Consider the following 13710-nt stretch of genomic DNA (forward strand, 5'->3'; position numbering starts at 1 on the left):
CTCTCGACTACCACGAGTGTATAGAGTTACGCAAAATAGAAAATGAGCATTGGGCAAGTTACAAGGATGGGGTGAGGGACCCCCATGTATCCATCGAACAGACACATACTGCACAGATCAGGTCAATAGATACCCATATAGGTAGGTAGATAGATAGATAGATAGATAGATAGATTGAGAGAGAGAGAGAGAGAGAGAGAGAGAGAGAGAGAGAGAGAGAGAGAGAGAGAGAGAGAGTGTGTGTAGTTTCCAGAGGTAGCCTCTGGTCAGGTCAGTCAACCCACTGAGTGTTTGATGTTGACCATGACCTCTTGACCTGGTATCGGCAAAGTACGCGTCCAATACCTGTTACAAGCGGGAAAAAGAAAACGTAATGATGTTGGATGATTGAAAACAAATTGTAAACTTAGGATATGAGATCATCTCTTAACATTTCTCTAGACCTCAGATTTCACTTTGATCTTAATCTCACAAGTTCCTCACAAAGTGATAGCATTGAAATGGTCTCACAACATTCTACCAGAGTCACCCCTGGCAATTCTCCCAGTAGTTTCAGTACATTTTCTACGTGTGAGTAATATGGTTAAGACTTAACCTTGTGTGTAAAGAACTTGATAGTGTGCGAAGTGGAGAACTTGACATTCTTTTTTTATAGTTAAGACGATACTCAAGTCTAGGAATAGTCTCAGATACAAAGTTCCACCCATACCATGGTCTGTAAGTTCCACCCATACTATGGTCTGTAAGTTCCACCCATATCAAGTTCCTCAAAGTTCCACCCATATCATGGTCTGCAAGTTCCACAAAGTTCCACCCATATCATGGTCTGCAAGTTCCACAAAGTTCCACATAAGTCGTCCACACAAATACCCAACACAAGACCAGCACAAAGTCATAACGCTCTTATGGGCTAGATTGGTCTGGATCCTGAAGGGGAGCGACGACCTTATGCGTCCCTGACACACGGTGTGTTGTTTCCTCCTGGCCCATGTAATGCCTACCCCCCCCCCCCCCCTCCCGGTCCATGTCACCATCTGCGTCTTTTATCTTGGCTCCATCTGCCCTCACCAGCTGCATTACTCTAGTGCTGCCATCTGACACCAGCTGAACCCAGACGAATTGATGATGACAACCCGTGGACACTCTCTCTCTCTCTCTCTCTCTCTCCCTCTCTCTCTCTCTCTCTCTCTCTCTCTCTCTCTCTCTCTCTCTCTCTCTCTCTCTCTCTCTCCCAACACCACGCGATCTTGCGTTCTTCCTACACTCACCTAATGCCTCCCTCGCCTGGCCATCATCCACCAACCTCCTCTCTGTCCGCTACACACACACACACACACACACACACACACACACACACACACACACACACACACAGCAGGAGCTACTGGGGAAAACCTATAGAAAATGGGTTACCTTCATCATTCCTTTCTCTGTCTCTTCCCCTGACGGAGGAGAAGAGTCCGTGTGTGCGTCCGTCACCCTTGTTGTCTCTGGGCCAGCGTTTCCTTCGTGATTTTCCTCGTTATTTTCCCAGGGAGGCGAAGGGTCGCTTGTAGGGTTGTTTGTTGACGTTAACGACGTGTGACGTCATTGACCCCTCCTCTCCCCTTCCCTTGCTTGAGATGTGGCTGGGGTTCAGAGCGTCGCCCCCCCCCCTCCCTTCTCCCCCTCTTCCCCCTTCCTCCCCCTTTCAAACGCTCTGTAGAACCTGCTCCTTCATCTCTCCTCCCCTTTCTCTAGCACCATTTCGCCACCGTCACCTCTGAGGAGATCCCTCGTCCCCCGGGTTGCTGTTCTAACGTAGCATCACAGGGTTATGGTGGTCATGCGAGTCTCCATCCCCCATCTTCTTTGTCTTTAAGACTTCCAGGAGTTGCGTGTCTCTGTGGAAACCTCCAGCTACTGCCCCACTGGAAGTTTCAAACCTCTACCCCAGTGGAAGACTTCATCTATTGCCTGCCCCAGTATAATCCACCAACCACTGTACCACTACAAGCCACTACCCACTGTACCATTACAAGCCACTACCCACTGTACCACTACAAGCCACTGCCCACTGTACCACTACAAGCCACTGCCCACTGTACCACTAAAAGCCACTACCCACTGCAATGCTTCAACCACTGTACCACTCGTAGCCTCAAACCACCACCGACCACCTAAGAACAGCTCGCCACTGTGAATACATACGACTGTATTACTCAGTGGGGGGAGAGGAGGGAGTGTGTACGAGTGAACGTGTAAAGGCATGGACGACACACGCTCTGATGGGGTAGCAACAACTCCCTTCCTCCCTCCACCTCCATCTTCCATACCTCTCCATCCGTCCCTCCAGACTCCTCCACCACTCCACCTTCCCCTGCAAATAGGTGAGCCTCGCCAACAAATTCCCACTGGGCCTCTCCATCACCATCCCGAACCTGTCGCCAACACCAACACTTGTGAAACAGTGAGTGATGGTCGTGTTGATAGTGATGATGAGTTGTGATAGTAGTGATGATGAGTTTACTTATTAACTTACACATAAGAAGACATTTCCAGATAATTATCACAGAGATGATCATCTCATCAGCTGGGACTATACTTCCTCCACACTTGAAAAAGCGAGAGACGGATCCAACACCCTGGGCCCGTTTTTTTTGTGTCTACCTGCTGCCTTACGAAGTTAGTTAGGTCAGGCGGTGTTTGGAAATGGCAAAGTTGAGCGTCAGAAATGTTCTCAAGGGTAAACTAAACAAGGGTTACGAAGCGAGAGAGAGAGAGAGAGTGTGTGTGTGTGTGAAAGCTGGTAAGTAAGATGGGCTCGAACGTGTCAAAATACTTGGTGAATTGGCGTCGCTTTATATCCACAAGTATATGGATATATATGTATATGTATTTGTCTGTGGATGTATATGTATGTATACGTTGAAATCTATATTTATGTATATGTGCATGTGTATGTGGGTGGGTTGGGCCATTCTTTCGTGTTTCCTTTCGCTACCTCGCTAACGCGGGAGACGGCGATCAAGTAAAATAACAATAAAAATAATGTTTTCACATATACTTTTTCAAGTAGTCCCCATTGTGATGAAAGTATAAGTGATGGAGACTGTGAATGTAAGTGTACAGAAATACGAGCACATACGTTGTATGGTAGAAACGGTTCACCAGACAAGGAGCTTAAGAATGTACCTTTCTCACCCTCTCGCCCTACAGTGCAATTGGGTAGTTAACAAGCACCAGGAATTACTGGCAGGGGTGCTGGTCTGTGTCTGTGTGTGTGTTTGCGTGTGTGTGTGTGTGTGTGTGTGTGTGTGTGAGTCAGGGTGAAGTAGCGGGAGGGGTAAGGGGGGAGGTGGCGAGGAGTGAGTGTGGTGAAGTTGGGGTGTGTGTGTGTGTGTGTGTGTGTGTGTGTGTGTGTGTGTGTGTGTGTGTGTGTGGGGTAAGGAACGTATTGGAGAGTCTGCCTTATCACGGCGCACATTGAAATGCCCGGGAGTGGCTCCAGATACCCCTGACCACAGCATCTTGCCACCTGCGTCCTCTCTCTCTCTCTCTCTCTCTCTCTCTCTCTCTCTCTCTCTCTCTCTCTCTCTCTCTCTCTCTCTCTCTCTCTCTCCCCCAAGCGAGGGCGGAGGTGGTGGTGGAAGGTGAGGTGGGAGAAGTCATTGCCCCCCGCGCGATATCACTTACAAAAACATTCTGGTTAGTGAGACTTGCACTTACCTGCCTCCCTGCCTCCCTCACTCCCTGCCTCCCTGCCTCCCTCACTCCATGCCTCACTCCCTGCCTCCCTGCCTCCCTTCCTCCCTCACTCCCCAGTTCTGCCGTACACAGACCCTACCACTCATCCACTTTGGTTATTTTAGGGTGTCCACCATCACCCCCTCTTTCCCGCTTGCTGGGGGGGGGGGGGGGTCCGACTGGAGCATCTCCCTCCCCTTCCCATTCCCTCCTCCCTCTACCATCACCAGTGTGTGGGAATGGTGGAGAACCTTCCCCCAGCACTGTGGGAGCGTTGGAGTACCTACCCCGCCATCACTTTGCCGGTGTTGGAGGACCCACTGACCTCACCTCAACTGTATTTAAGTATAAAGTATTAAAGTATAAGTATCAAGCACTTTACATCTCTTGGATGGTTCGGGGGTGCAGTGTTCTCAAGTATTTCCAAGGATACAGGGAAATAAGACGCGTTGAGACAGAGGGAGAGGTGGAAGCGTAAATTACAATGAAGTTTGGGACTCTGGTTGGAAGTGAAGAGTGTAGACACGAGACACACTTTCCAGACAGGAAGGCACGACCGTAAGACCTTTGAGTACGACCTTTGAGTACGACTTTTGAGTACGACTGTACGACCTTTGAGTACGACCTTTGAGTACGACTTTTGAGTACGACTGTACGACTTTTGAGTACGACAGTACGACCTTTTGAGTACGATGGCTAATCATTGAGCACGTAATACATGTATATATATATATATTTTTTTCCCGATATGCATCTTGCATCCTCAATGACGAGGTCATGGCTATGGCAGGTGTAGCATTGTCTGCACCCGCCGTCCGTGCTGGCTGATCAGCTCGAGGTGGTGATATCCATAACGTCGTCATGCCCACCTTAAGGTCATGGGATCATGAACCTTAACGTCGGAGGATATATGAGTGTGTGTGTGTGTGTGTGTGTGTGTGTGTGTGTGTGTGTGTGTTTTCCCCCATACCTCTGGCTTTCCTAGGGAGGAAACCTAGCGAGTCTGTCCTTGTAGCACCCCATCCTTCCCTCCCCATCCCCTTGGGGAGACTAGCCCTGCTCCTGTACGGTGCGCAGACACCCTTCTCTCCCCCATCTCCCTCTGGTTTGTGCTCTACCCTCACCATTCCTCACCTCATACTTTAGATCTGGAGTACTGACATACCCTGGTCTCCAACCCATTATAAAAAACATAAAAAAATAATAAGGCTTTAAATGCTTTAATCTGTTCAAGGTTAGTTAGCGGGTGGTTTTTATAAACGCCGCTAGCTGTGCGCGCGCACGAGGCCAGCCTTGGAGAACACCTGGAGAACACCTGAAGAACATTTCAAGAACACAGACTATACGTTTTCTTCCAGCGTATTGACATCCTACGTGAACTGTGATTGGTGGATCTTGGATGGCCACCAGGGTGCCGTTGGATGACACATCCCGTTTTCAGTGAAAACTGGCGGGGGGTAGCGAGGCTGGGGGGGTGGGGGGAGGGGGGAGGGTGACTGACCTGCCCTGTGTGTTCATCACGCTCCTACCTACCCCCCCCCCCCCCATATGGGGCCCCCTGCAGCAGCTCCCAGGATGCCGGCTGCGTCCACAGGGCTCGCGACCCACGAGTCATTTTCTTTGTGTGGTGAAGGTAAGGGGTAACTAAAGATTAAGAGTTCGACGTCTATATTGTGCAAGTTTTATCATGGAGGTAGGGGAAGGAAAAGAGGTCTTATACTGTGAACATTGGGTGGTGTCCAAAAGGCAGATGGCAAAGAATAACTCGACCATGTCTGGGGGAATGCAGTTTCGGATGTGTATATGTCCCTATCTAGTTGGTTGGGGTGGGGGTGTGGTGATGGTGGTGGGTAGAAGTGGGTTAAAAGAGTGTGGCCCGTAGTGTGGATGCTTGGATCACGTCCGCGGCGCATGCATAAGAAGGTAACCCCGTTCATCACTAGGAAGAATCGTCAGATAAACACGAGGTGGATTGAAGGAAGAGCCACGCCAAGGTAAACAACATGTCTCTCTCTCTCTCCCTCCATCTGAACATGACTGACCTTCTGATTAATGTAGTCTCCCCTCCCTCCTCCTCCTCCTCCCTGTCCTCCATTACGTAACTAACCTTGTAACTAACTTATACCCCATCCTGCCCAATCTAACTGACCTTTCTAACTTATACCTCCTCACCCCCCTCTCTTTCGAACCTAACTGTCTATCTTCCGTTACGTAACTAACCTTCTGACTAACTTATGCCCCATCCTGTCCAATCTAACTAACCTTTCTAACTTATCCCTCGTCATCCCCCCCCCCCCTCTCTCTCTCTCTCTCTCTCTCTCTCTCTCTCTCTCTCTCTCTCTCTCTCTCTCTCTCTCTCTCTCTCTCTCTCTCATCTAACTTAGCTCTAGGCTTCCTTAAGTCCTCCTAAACCGCTTAAGTGATTGAATCCCTCTCCCCAATCCCCTCTATCCTGTCTTACAAATTAACCAAACTTAAAATTAATAAAATCACTTACCTTTTAACTTAACTGTCCCCCACACCCACACGCGTCCTGTCTCATATAACAAACAGTACAACTACCAAATCCTTCACTCCTAACTTCATCAAAACTACATATACGATTTGATCCTTTTTTTTCCCAAATTGGCTTGTTGCCGAACTGACCTCTTAACCACCACAACACACTCCCTTCCTCGTGTCCTGAATAATCGACCTTTGAACTGTTACCTGCCATCACGTAGTTAGTTACTTAACTATGTAAGATAAGGAAAATTAGGATACGTCACCAATAACATGAAATAGACCTTTATGTATTCTGAATGTATATGATATTGTAGGTGTCAATGAATGAGATTTTTGGGGTGGTTTTTATGAGCTTAATTCAATGCTGCCAGTTTGTGTGTGTGTGTGTGTGTGTGTGTGTGTGTGTGTGTGTGTGTGTGTGTGTGTGTGTGTGTGTGTGTGTGTGTGTGTAAGTAATTACCCAACTGTAAATACCTAATTTTACACAACAAGTTCTAAACTCGTTGGGCCTCGTCCGTTCATCCGTCATCACAAATTGTTAAAAAAAAATTAAAGGTTTATTCTGTCTGTGTTCAGTAGTTCATAACCCATTTTCTTTCGTTCATTCACGGCCTCCTGTACCATAATAGCACTTCTGAGCATCGTTCCGTTTTCTGTTTCTCAATGCAGTGTGACGTCCTTTGCTGGTTGTCGCACCCTTGCCACATTAAAGGCCCGTTCAACACACACACACACACACACACACACACACACACGTCATCTGACTTGATTAAGAACTTGCGCTTCCTGATCTCTTCGTACACTCCTCTCCTCCTGTATGTAACGTGGTCGTACATTCCTCTCCTCCTGTATGTAACGTGGTCGTACATTCCTCTCCTCCTGTATGTAACGTGGTCGTACATTCCTCTCCTCCTGTATGTAACGTGGTCGTACACTCCTCTCCTCCTGTATGTAACGTGGTCGTACATTCCTCTCCTCCTGTATGTAACGTGGTCGTACATTCCTCTCCTCCTGTATGTAACGTGGTCGTACACTCCTCTCCTCCTGTATGTAACGTGGTCGTACATTCCTCTCCTCCTGTATGTAACGTGGTCGTACATTCCTCTCCTCCTGTATGTAACGTGGTCGTACATTCCTCTCCTCCTGTATGTAACGTGGTCGTACATTCCTCTCCTCCTGTATGTAACATGGTCGTACACTCCTCTCCTCCTGTATGTAACGTGGTCGTACATTCCTCTCCTCCTGTATGTAACGTGGTCGTACACTCCTCTCCTCCTGTATGTAACGTGGTCGTACATTCCTCTCCTCCTGTATGTAACGTGGTCGTACACTCCTCTCCTCCTGTATGTAACGTGGTCGTACATTCCTCTCCTCCTGTATGTAACGTGGTCGTACACTCCTCTCCTCCTGTATGTAACATGGTCGTACACTCCTCTCCTCCTGTATGTAACGTGGTCGTACATTCCTCTCCTCCTGTATGTAACGTGGTCGTACATTCCTCTCCTCCTGTATGTAACGTGGTCGTACACTCCTCTCCTCCTGTATGTAACGTGGTCGTACATTCCTCTCCTCCTGTATGTAACGTGGTCGTACATTCCTCTCCTCCTGTATGTAACGTGGTCGTACATTCCTCTCCTCCTGTATGTAACGTGGTCGTACATTCCTCTCCTCCTGTATGTAACGTGGTCGTACATTCCTCTCCTCCTGTATGTAACGTGTTCGCTCACACAGAACATGTCCACATAATCATTCAAACATTGTCACGCTAGTGTCCCCATATTCGTCCTTTAAGACTTCCAAACCAGACCCGAAGCGTTGTAAAATACCTGGTTTCTGAGAGCACACGTCTTTTCCGAGTTTGCAAGGTCGTCTTCACCGTGCTGGTTGAAAGAAATCAATGGACGGTACTCGAGGAGAAAGTGTCTTGCGAATGATGGATCCTTTATTCTGTAATGTCTTCCTCCATCTTTCTGGCCCAGTTAGTTTTTACATCTCCCAGCGGCTAATTTATATTGGCGGTCGTGCTCATCATGGTAGCGGTAGCGCCAGAAGGTTACCTAAAAGGGTACTTGCCCAACACACCCACCTGAGTGGCCATGGGAGTGTTTGTGTATCAGAACGCGTACGTCCACGTGTAAACAAAGCCTGAGACAGGGCGCTGGACGTGCGTCAATGGTCGCCAGCAGGCTAGTGTTTCCCAACACCATGGGTGATGTGTCCTCTCCTGTCGCAGCTTCTTGTACCTTAAGACTCCATTTGCTGGTTTTTCATTGGTTGCCAATCCACTACTTTTTTTTTCTTTGCTCTGTCTCATCTTGGTGGAGATGTCCTTCGGTCCTGCCGTTCCTCATACCTCAAGCAAGAGAGACTGTACGCGCTGATAATCTTGCACTCTTGCAAGCCACTGCTTCCAGTCATCATGAAAGAGCAGAATTCTAGCGAACATGATGGCTATCAACAACTTTCTACCTCTCTTGTCTTGTTCTTGATAAAGTGGGAAGACTTTGGAAGGGTTCTTAGGAGGGTCAGGTCAAAGACCAGGTCATCACACCTAAGGGCCGTACCGTCGTGCTCGAGGATCGTACCGTCGTGCTTAAGGGTCGTACCGTCGTGCTTAAGGGCCGTCCCGTCGTGCTCGAGGATCGTCCCGTCGTGCTTAAGGGTCGTACCGTCGTGCTCGAGGATCGTACCGTCGTCCTCAAGGGTCGTACCGTAGTGCTCGAGGATCGTACCGTCGTCCTCAAGGGTCGTACCGTCGTGCTCGAGCATCGTCCCGTCGTCCTCAAGGGTCGTACCGTTGTACAACAGCGTGAGTATCATCACTATTTTTTCAATTATGTTAATCTTGATTCTTTATGTTTGGCATTGATTCCATCTCCTTCGTTCCTGTGGTGTCATTCCTTGACTCATAGGTTACAACACTGGGATCATACTAGTTTCAACCCCTTGGGTTAAGTGTGACTTAAGACATACTTTCGTTTAATTCCTAGAATGGCCTTTGATTTCAACGTCCGTTATCGTAGTGAGAATGCGAGCCTTGTTGAACGCAAGTGCCGGACGCTCTCTATAGCATGTCAAAACACACAGCCACACTGTGGAATATCAAGTGGATCTTATAATTCCTCACGATCGTGCGGGGGGTCAAGGCTTAACCTCAAGTACCATCAGACATTCAGGAGTCCCAGATCAAACCTGTGTGTAGACGAGGATGACAGACGATGAAGACAACAGCTTCGCCAAAGGCTTCTCTTGACTGGATGTGTAAAAAAAAAGGGCTTTCCAGGACTGGACCCAGATACACCTAAAGTCTAAACAAAGAATAACAACCCTCCTGGTACCCGTCATAAGAGTTAAAATACTCGAGACATTCTCTTGTTGATTAGGGACATGTATGAATGTGACCCTTAGGAAGGGGGTAAGGCAACACGACAATGGTGTCAGTTGTTGGAGCCTTAATGGTCGGGATAAAGGCCACGTAGGCATTATGGGGTTACATAAGTAATTCATCCAAGTATAGAATTACTTCATTGCTTACTTAACCTACCCAAAAAACCCTGCAGTTTGGCTCTGCTTATCACAATGTGGCAGTGTGGAGGGTAACAGCTGGTGCAATATAGAGATATAAGAAACCCTTGTCTTAAAGCATCATCTCCTGGTCCAAAGTAACAGAGAGACACATTCTCTCTCTCTCTCTCTCTCTCTCTCTCTCTCTCTCTCTCTCTCTCTCTCTCTCTCTCTCTCTCTCTCTCTCTCTCTCTCTCTCTCTCTGCTGCTGCTGCACATCAAGTTAGCTGGGGGATACGTGACTACATGCTCGCATCTGGGAGTTCAAAAGAGGCTTTTGGCAGTACTGGAGTTGACACGGGTGAGTTAGACCCGCTGAACACAGCGAATCGATCCATGGAAGCGAGGTTTACACTCGTGTTACCCCGTCTCTTAACCTTAAATATATATATATATATATATATATATATATATATATATATATATATATATATATAGACACACACACACACCCCTACCCTAAGCCTGGTAGATACTTATGGACCAAGCCTTAAGGAAGAAAGATGAACACCTGGGTTGGATGAGGGCTTACTCCTACGCCTAGGATTCGAACCCATGTTGCTGGCCTTTGCCGACTTCATATCCAGTAACACAAAAAGCCCTGGTGTGTATGAATAGATACACTTAAGTACATAAATGTATACAAATGGCGTGTATATCAACTGACTGTTATATTTCTTTCTTGTATCTCCCCTGATGATGTGATTATTAAACGAAAGAGCACTTGGGAACTTATCGTGTTTCATTTTCTCCGTGGACTCATAGGAATATATGTATATATATATATATATATATATATATATATATATATATATATATATATATATATATATATATATATATATCCTGCACCACACATATACACAGCAAAGAGCCTGAGAACAGTACTCACCAGGTCGTCCATACCTGATCACTCTTTGAATGTAGACCCTCGTGATTTAGTCGCCATGTAGATACAACCAGAGGTACACACAGGGTCAAGTCAGGTCAGGTCAGCACCGATGACAACAGCATCTCGTGGGATACGAAGCCACACCTCCGTCGTCTCTTCTGCTTCTGCGCAGCCCAGGGGGGGATGTGTTACGTGCGTGTTGGTGTGTGTACACTTTGCTCTTCTCTTCACAGATACTCCTTATCTATATATCTCTCTATCTATCTGCCTGCTTCTTGTGTCCTTTTAAGAAAACACTATGGCATGAGACAATCTTGATTTCATGGGTCGGCACTACGTTTCATATATTCACAAGACAGACAAATAGTATCCCAGTGCAAATCATTTCGAATACATCTTCCAGTGTTTATATATAAATCTTCCAGTGTTTATATATAAATCTTCCAGTGTTTATATATAAATCAAAATAACAGTTTTGGGTATTTTTTTTCACGTCATGAGAATTTTCTTTATAGTGAAATAAAACATTTTAATCAATCGATCACAAAATTCATATCTGCCATGAAATTGAATTTGAATATATATATATATATATATATATATATATATATATATATATATATATATATATATATATATATATATATATATATATATATCCACTTGCTCAAAGCAAGTGGAGGGGAGGGGGGGTGGGCAATGGAGATTTTGCCTACGTCATCGGTAAACATGACGCTAGAATATCCTCCCAAGGCAACGTGGGTTGCCTGCTATCCCCAGCTTTGCATGACACACACACACACACACACACACACACACACACACACACACACACACACACACACACCATAGCCTCAGAGTATCGCGTTACTTAGGTTACCCTCTGGTCATTGATCATGTTACTTGTGATGTATGGCTGAATTTCCATTTGTTCCCGCTCGTATAATTTACGAATTGTTTACTCTGATCTTCTTCCGTGCTATGATTTACAGTTCTGATGTCTCCTGATTTACAGTTATGTACTGTGGTCTCCAGCTGGTGTGATTTACAGGTCTGTACCCTGATCTGGCATATGATTTACAGTCATGTGATCTGGCATATGATTTACAGTCATGTGATCTGGCATATGATTTACAGTCATGTGATCTGGCATATGATTTACAGTGTTGTGATCAGGCATCAAACTTATGATTTACAGGAGTTGTGATTGGTTTAATTATGAGTTGTCCGGTCATCTTCTCGTAGATATCTTATTATCTACTTCCCTAAAGACATCTTGTTATCTACTTCCCTGAAGACATCTTGTTATCTACTCTGTCTCATCGAAACCGGAGTATAAATAGATAATCCAGATAACTAAATTACTTTATTTACACATTTGATTGTATGAAGAGATATTACTGTAATACTGGAGGAGACAATTATAAATAAAAAGGATAAGAAATGTAGCAGAGAGGGTAACTAACTGAGAGGGCGTATGGGGTCGAGAAGTGAAAATGTGACGAGTCAAGTTATAAATGAACCGTTTGGGATAAAACATCATCCTGTAGAGTGCTAGATGGGTGAGGTGTGTTCATTTGGACTCCCCGAAATCAGTTAAGAGGCTCCCCTTACAAGAGGTTGAACCTCGACTCGAGATGTAAACAGTGCGTTCGGATAGAATCAAGTCTGTTCCGCAAGGCCCACTTCTGGTACCATCGCTCTTCCTGTTCTTCGTAAATGACCGACCAGGTCTCCAATTAAACCCGAATATATATATATATATATATATATATATATATATATATAATTCCGGATTATCTCCAGGTTCTGCTAGGTATGTGGGTAATGCCAATTTAACTCAACCTTTTGGAATAGTGAAGATGAGACACGCTATGATCGAGGCGAGGCTGTGGGCACGTCATCTCTCGAGCAAATTACAGGAATGTCCGTGTGTATGTGTGTGTGTGTGTGTGAGTGAGAGAAATAGACCGTTGGGAGTCGACATAATACGCAGCTTCCTCACCCAAACACGTCGGACAGAATTATGGGAGCAAGATACGCATATACTCGTCTGTGTCACCGTTGGCATTATGATGAAAGAGATATCCAGAGCACAGTAATATACATAGCATTATATTAGACCCGAGTCCGGTTGGGAGTCACAGATGTGGTGACACGATTGGAAGTAGTGTCTGGATCTTGCTATAGAGGGTTTAGTAAGGAGCAACTGATGAATTCTGGGCGAAAGGAATTGAACTATATCAAGAAGGTTGGCAATTGTTTATTTGCTCAGTGGAAGAGTCAAGAGAATATGACTTCAAGATTTTAAATGTTTAAAATCCTTTTTGGCAATGTGGACATTGATTATTTAAATGAGGAACCAATTGTAACTGCAACATAGGCTGAAAGTAAGCCATACAAGTTAAAAGAGATTTGAATATATTCTTTACCATGAGCAAGTGGACACACAGTGAATATCGAAAGTATTTACAATTACGTCTTGTGCTGTAGATGTAAACACACCATCCTTGCACGTTCAAATAACTTAACTCACATTTTGGCATACACATCTGTAGACACTCACTATCTCCCACATACACACCTGTAGACACTTACTATCTCCCACATACACACCTGTAGACACTCACTCTCTCACATACACACTTGTAGACACTCACTATCTCCCACATACACACCTGTAGACACTCACTATCTCAGACACTCACTATCTCCCACATACACACCTGTGGAGACTCGCTATCTCCCACATACACACCTGTAGACACTCACTATCTCCCACATACACACATACACACGCACTATCTCCCACATACAGACCTATATACACTCACTATCTCCCACACTCTAGTAACACTGGACAGCACACGCCTCATATAACTCTTACATCTTGAAATCTGTATTTCCCTGCGAGTGAGCAGTGTAACCCTACCCCGGTCGCCTGTCTCATGGCAAAACACTGTGTCATGGTTTGCTCACTCTACACACCACATGATCTAGCCTCTCTCCTGCCACCATTGAAA

General features: G+C 45.9%; 2 protein-coding genes across 7 annotated transcripts in view; one reads left to right on the forward strand and one right to left on the reverse strand.

Annotated features, from left to right (window-relative positions):
- The window catches only part of LOC139748241 (uncharacterized), a 78667-nt gene that overhangs the window by 50778 nt on the left and 14179 nt on the right, over nt 1–13710 (forward strand). The window lies entirely within an intron of this gene.
- The window catches only part of LOC139748359 (uncharacterized), a 40030-nt gene that overhangs the window by 25777 nt on the left and 543 nt on the right, over nt 1–13710 (reverse strand). For 2 of the 6 annotated variants that reach the window (XM_071661446.1, XM_071661444.1), the window contains exon 2: nt 10702–11194. The exons of 1 other annotated variant lie outside the window; for it this stretch is intronic. The gene's annotated coding sequence lies outside the window, so the exon portion shown is untranslated. Of the gene's footprint in view, nt 1–10687; nt 11195–13710 lie in introns of all 6 variants that reach the window. 3 more of the 6 variants (XM_071661445.1, XM_071661442.1, XM_071661443.1) reach the window with 2 other exon arrangements.

The sequence above is a fragment of the Panulirus ornatus genome, chromosome 73 (assembly GCF_036320965.1).
Source record: "Panulirus ornatus isolate Po-2019 chromosome 73, ASM3632096v1, whole genome shotgun sequence".
Lineage (NCBI taxonomy): Eukaryota > Metazoa > Arthropoda > Malacostraca > Decapoda > Palinuridae > Panulirus > Panulirus ornatus.